The sequence below is a fragment of the Pipistrellus hanaki genome (assembly GCF_964339955.1).
Source record: "Pipistrellus hanaki genome assembly, chromosome: 2".
In the NCBI taxonomy this organism is placed as follows: domain Eukaryota; kingdom Metazoa; phylum Chordata; class Mammalia; order Chiroptera; family Vespertilionidae; genus Pipistrellus; species Pipistrellus hanaki.
In genome coordinates this window covers 51,028,622-51,035,224 of record NC_140504.1, presented here as the reverse complement: position 1 = coordinate 51,035,224, position 6,603 = coordinate 51,028,622, and the positions used below count along the sequence as shown (strand labels likewise).

At 41.2% G+C, this 6,603-nt stretch overlaps 1 pseudogene across 1 annotated transcript; it reads right to left on the bottom strand.

Moving 5' to 3' along the window:
* Positions 1–3,200: 3,200 nt before the first annotated feature.
* LOC311615067 (securin-like) lies at positions 3,201–3,855 on the bottom strand (annotated as a pseudogene). The gene has a single exon. The product of its transcript is annotated as a securin-like (transcript).
* Positions 3,856–6,603: the final 2,748 nt, after the last annotated feature.

Genomic DNA, 6,603 nt, shown 5'->3' with positions numbered 1-6,603 from the left:
CCTCAGAAGGGGCGAAGTTTCAAGCCCCTGCAATGTTGGGGTGGGGGGTGAGGATCTGTGCCCCACCTCTGTCGACCGCCAAGTCCTCTCCTGATGGCCCCTCTGTGACTGTGCCTGTCTTAGGTTGTCCCTCTCTTGAGGAATCTTACCCATCATTGGCTAACTAGCCATCCTCGAGGGCCAAGCAGGGTGATGTGAGGTTTAGTTCTGTCGCCTTGGTAGCTTATGCCCCTATGGCCTCCATGCCCAGTACGTGCCTTGGGATCCCCTCGCCTGCTTGTGGGGCCCTGGCATTGATATCTTGGGGAACCCAGGTTTCTTCTCCAGGGAGGGTCCAGCTTATGCCATTGGGCAAGAGAGAGATCCATGGTACCAACCACCATGAGGCTTCAACCTCAGCATAATTTGAAAACTCAGGCAACAGCTGTGAGCAATCGAATTGTGATAAGTTAGTCCCTCTTTGGCAAAAAGAGCAAGAAGGGCCAATATAGAACGCCCAAGTGCCTTCCCAGGGGGTCTTTCACACAGTGGAAGGGATTAAATCCTTTCATATGCTTTTAAATTGCTGCCAAATATTCAAAGAATTAGTTTGTAAGTTTGTTTGGTATATACTGGTGTAAGATGTCAAAAATTATAATGACGTGGTAGAATAATATCATGTAAGGATATTCTTTACTCAAGGCCATGGAAATTCAATTTTAAACTGGCTGTCAATTTTTTTTTTTTTTTTAACAGATAAGGTCTTAGTTACATTTTCTGCACCTCTTCCAAGAGAAATTAGTGATAGTCCCCTACTTCTTTGCCCCATCCATGTTCCTCCTGGATACTACAATAGGTGAGGGATCAGCCCATGTAAGGGTTCTTACCCCTGAAGGGTCAGGAGCATAAGTATGAAATATTTCCACATTTGTCCCAGGTAATATTACCGTACAGATGATCACTGTTAGCATGGCAGGAAAGGTGTTCTTGGGCGTTAGGCGTCTGTACTGTCTTCTTTACCATGTGTCAGGTGGTCTCCGGGCTGTTTGCTGTCTGGCTTATCCTCCTCTTGCTTCTCATCTTCAGTGGACTCATTGGAGTCGCTGCTCTCTGTGGCTGAGGTAGTTGATTGTCTGCAGCTGCATAGTGTTGCTCCAGGTGCAAGGTCCTCATTAATCTGGCTAGTTTCTCTCTTGGATCCCTGTTGCAGTTTAATATTTTTAGCAGGAATCCACACTGTTTTGGAAAATTTCTCTGGGAATATACAAGCATACCCTCTGCAAAAAGGTTAATAATGGATCAGGTCCCTTCCATAAACCAGATTCGGGATCCTTCCATTTTACTAGACCATTTTCTTTTGTTTTATTCTGATGCCAATGTAGTTCCATAGGTGTCCTACCTTCATCATTACAAGTGAAAAAATTAAAAGTAATTAAGGCTTGGTGCAGCCTACCTGCAGGTGATTTCTCCATCATCCCTTTTTGTTTTTCAAGTTGGGATTTGAGCTGCTGATGCTGTCATTAAATAATGGCCTGTCCTTGGGAATTATATGATATTCCTATTATGTGCTGAATTTTCCACCTTTTACAAAATTCCTGAAATTGACAGCTTGTGTAAGCAGGCCCATTATCAGTTTTAATAATTTTTGGAATTCCCATGACGGGGAAAAGCAGCTAAGTAATGATTAATGACCTGTTTTGCAGTTTCGCCTGTAGATGCAGTAGCCCATATTACTTTTGAAAAAGTATCTACAGAGACATGTAATGCCCCGAGGCATCCAAAGGGATTATAATGCGTTACACCCATTTGCCAGATATGATCTCTCAGCAAACCTCTGGGGTTGACTCCTGTGTTAGGCCCTTGAGGTAGATGTAACATGCAAGTTGGACATTCCTTAATATCTGTTTTGCCTGTTGTCGAGTGATTGAGAATTGTTTAGACAACATTTTGGCAGGCTGATGTAAAAGCTGATGAGATGCTAAGGCTTCTTTTAATAAAGCAACCAGGTGATCAGCCTGTGCATTTCCTTTGGTTAAAGGACCAGGCAAAACACTATGAGCCCTGATATGAGTGATATAAAAAGGATATTGTCTCTGTTGTACAATCTGCTGAACTTGTTTGAATAGTAAAAATAAACTTTGGTCACTAAGCCATTTCAACCGCGCAGTTTCAATTCTATTCACTAAGTTCGCAGCATAAAAGGAATCAGAGACTATATTAAGAAGCTCTTGGAAATCCTGCAATGCAGCCTTAATAGCTTCTAGTTAAATTCTCTGTACAGAAGTATGACTGGTCAGTATGACTCAGTCTGAATTTATTGTATGATAGGCAGCTTTCCCATTTGATGATCCATCAGTAAAAACAGTTAAAGTTCCAGGAATAGGTTCCTGCCTAGTATTTTTTGGTATAATTATGGCGGTATTATATAAAAACTGTAGTAATTTATGTTTTAATAGGTGACAGCTAAGTTCCCCTGAATATCCACTTAACCCAATTTGCCAATTTATATCAGTTTGAAATAACATTTCTAATTGCTTCCCAGTGAGGGTGAGGTAGATACACTGGGGCTCTTCCCCTCTAAGCTGTTTACAACTTTTCCTAATTTGAAATAATAATTGGGCTAACAGTTCTACATATGTAAACCGCAGTTTTAGAGGATTGATGTCCTAGGTGGACCCATTCAACAATGGCAGGAGAAATGCCTAGCATTTTCACAAGCTTTGTAAATGAATTACACTATAGTTTTTTCTGCTCCACACATATTTCTACCACCTCAAGTTGTAACACATCTTAGCAGATTCTACTTCAGTGCATACTGAAATAATGTTTTCTCAATGCCTTTGAAAATCACTTTTTTAAAAACAACTTTTTTGAGGTTTAATTCACCTATCACACAGCACACTCATTTAAAGTGTGTGATTTCATTTAAAAACATTCTTATAGTTGTTTCACAAAGGCTTTTCACAGAGGCCAATTCTTCAGTCGCTTCAAATTTGTCACTGACTCGTTGAATGAAGAGCTGAATAGTATTGGTAACATCTGTCAACTCATCAATAAACCAAGGAAAACCACTCAAAGTTATGTGCCTTGTTTATTAATGAACCATTTGATACTATCCTCAATGTTCTCAACTCTCTGAGCAACTGTTCTTGCTGCAGCAGTCTTTTTTTTTTTTCCTGTTGAAGAATGTCTTTATTAATACAAACTATTCCTACATACAAACTATAAAGCACTAAGAAACTTAAATCTCTAAGTCATAGCAAACAGTTGGCAGTTCAACATCCAGAGTCGACAGAAGGCTTGAGGGAGACTGGAACGGATCGGACTCCCATGGCAGAGAAGGCGCCTTCAGGGGTGAAGGGGGCCCAGGTGTAACAGCTTTTCAAGTTTTCTCTCCTCATCAAGGATCATGAGAGGCACTCCACTCAAGGGGACCTGTGCTATCGAGTTCTTCAGGCAGGTTGAAGCTCTCAAAATCGAGAGGATTGAAGGGAAATAATTTTTCTATTTCTGGATAGGTGTCCTCTGAGGCAGGAACAGAGCCTTTTGCTGTAAGAGTCTTCCTGGTCATCATTTTATTAATAGCAGAGAAGGTTGTCTGTTTCTCTTTGAAGGTGCATCACTCTTTACTGACTTTTCTGTAGCTCTGTGGACAGTTCCCAAAGCCTTTCTGGGAGCCTTAAGCAAGGCTGGAGGAGCATCAACATGTGTTGCAACCTGCGATCTCCCATCTATCGCTTTGAAGGCCAAGGCCAGGAGGGACCCCAGCTTCAGCTGCTCTTAGGAGTCGCTCTCGCCTAGTTCTTCATTTTCCTTATCCACAAAGATCAGTAGCCATTCTGTATTAAGTTGGGATCCACAGCCCACATTTCCCATGATTCAGCCTCGCTGCCACAGTCTTAAACGAGTTTCTTTCCTGTGGACACATTGCGTGGGCTTCTTTGCTCAAACACAACTTAATTAAATCATTCCTAATGGCTTTTCTTGCTTGCCTAACAAATGAGCCACTTGGAAACTTGCTCAGATTGCAGCCTAATTTTTGTTACTTAATTTTAGGAATAAATTATGCTGTGCTGAGACATTCCATTTAAAATTTTATTTTTTTTCTTCTGATGGGTGCTTTCCTTTGAGTTGGAAATATTGTGATATGTCTTTAGTCTGGAAATATTAACAGAATCTATTATTTCAGCCCACCTATAGTGTCATGGTCTAATGAGTAATGCTTTGCCATCTAATTGGATAACAAAATAATCCATATTTCAAAATAATCCATACTGTAACTTAAAAATGACATGGGAAGTCCACTTTGTTTTGCTTTTCCTGTTTTTACATGACAGTTATATGCTAGTAATTTAAAAAAGCAAACAAAATGTCACAGCATGACTATTACATGCCATTTAAAACATTGTTGAGCTATAACTGCATCTCTGTGACACATAATGTGTGGAGCAGCCATCATATATAATATCTGACTACTCTACTCTGCTATTATAGCACAACTAGAGGCCTGTTGCATAAATTCATGCATGGGTGGGGTTCCTGTCTTTCACAGTACTGATTGGGGCCCATCAAGGCTTGCTGGCTGGCTGGGGAGAGGGACCACAAGGAGGTTGGCTGAGGGTACGCATTGACCACCAGGGGGCAGCTTCTGTGTGAGCATCTGCTCCCTGGTTGTCAGTGCACATCATAGTAACCGATCAACCGTTAGTTCAGTCAATTGGTAATAACAGTCGCTTGGGCTTTTATATATACTGATTGGCCAGATTATTATGATCTCTGAATGCATAATAATCTGGCCACTCAGTGTGTGTATATCTATATCTATATCTTATCTATCTATCTATCTATCTATCTATCTATCTATCTATTTATCATCTATCTATATATTTTAGAGGCTCGGTGCATGAATTCGTGCATGGGTGGGGTCTGGCCAGCCTGGCCAGGGGGAGGGAACATGGGCAGTTGGCCGGCCTGCCTGCTGGTCGAACTCCTGGTCGAGGGGACAATTTGCATATTAGCCTTTTATTATATAGGATATACACTGAGTGGCCAGATTATTATGCATTCAAAGATCATAATAATCTGGCCACTCAGTGTATATAGATATGTAGGCAAATGCGTGTAGCTGCATTCCAATAAGACTTCATTTGAGGACACTGAAATTTGGATTCCACATAATTTTCACATCAAGCAAAATATGATTCTTATTTTGATATTTTTCAGTGATTTAAAAATGTGAAAATGACTCTCAGCTTGTGGGTTCTACAAAAACAGACAGCTGACTGACTTTGGTCCATGGGATGGTATGTGCCAACACAAGCTCTAGAGTGCAGTCAGCCCAGTGGGGAAGGGTCCTCACCAAGGTCAAAGCTCATCCCTGTCCGTAGCATCCTGAAGACTGACAGTCTTAAACAAGTTTCTTTCCTTCAATCCAACACAATTTAATGAACTCATATCTAAATGGCTTTCTTTGGTTGGCAAACAAATGAGCCACTTGGAAACTTGCTCTGATTGCAGCCTCATTTTCGTTATTTAATTTTAGGAAGAAATTCTGCTGTTGGGTGTTCACTTTTAACCTCCTAGATTGAAGAACCACAAGACTTGACCCCCATGAAGGTGTCACAAACCACATCTTCCAGAGCTCTTTTCCAGGGCTGTGTTGAATATCACTGCCCATTCATTGTCTCCTTTAACTCCATTCGGAGCAGTCAGTTCTATGGGCAAATTTTTATAGACTAAATCTGGGTCTTAGAGGTGTTCAGTAACGAGGGGCTGTGTGGCAGCCCTGGGACTGAATTCCAGGTTTCAAAGGCCAGACTCTACTCACCATCCCACACTGGTTCTATTTCATAGACACTCGTCTATGCCTTCCCCACATCCTTCCCAGGTCCTCCAACAGGCCTGCTTCCAGAATCACCATGACCTCTGTCTCCATTGTGGAGCCCGTCAGTAAACACAGCTGGGTGTGCTGGCCTTGCCCTCTCCCATACATAACTGGAAATAGTAATAAACTGGATGCCTAGACTTTGGACTTTTATCCCAACCCTTCCAATGAACCAGAATTCAACTTTGGGAAAAATTCCTTTCTCTGATCGTCAGTTTCCTTATCTGTAGAATGATAATGCCATCATTTCCTGAGCTTCTTCCTAGTTTTAACTTTCTATGAGTCAACTGACTCCTTACCATGTTTTATTACCCACATATCACCATGTTCTTTTATTAGTAAGAATTATATTGATAGGCTCAAAGAGGCATGGACTCTGAACCTTGCTTTAAGGTACATGACAAGAATCCATTAGTAGACTTTATATCCAAATGGTTCATACACAAGAACATTTAAGAATAATTAAATCACCAAAACTGGTTTGGCTCAGTGGATAGGGCGTTGGCCTGCCAACTGAAAGGTCCCAGGTTTGATTCCGGTCAAGGGCATGTACCTTGGTTGGGGGAAAATCCCCAGTAGGGGGTGTGCAAGAGGCAGCTGATTGATGATTCTCTTTCATCGATGTTTCTAGCTCTCTATCCCTCTCTTCCTCTCTGTAAAAAAATCAATAAAATATATTTAAAGAAGAAGAAGAAGAAGAAGAAGAAGAAGAAGAAGAAGAAGAAGAAGAAGAAGAGGAA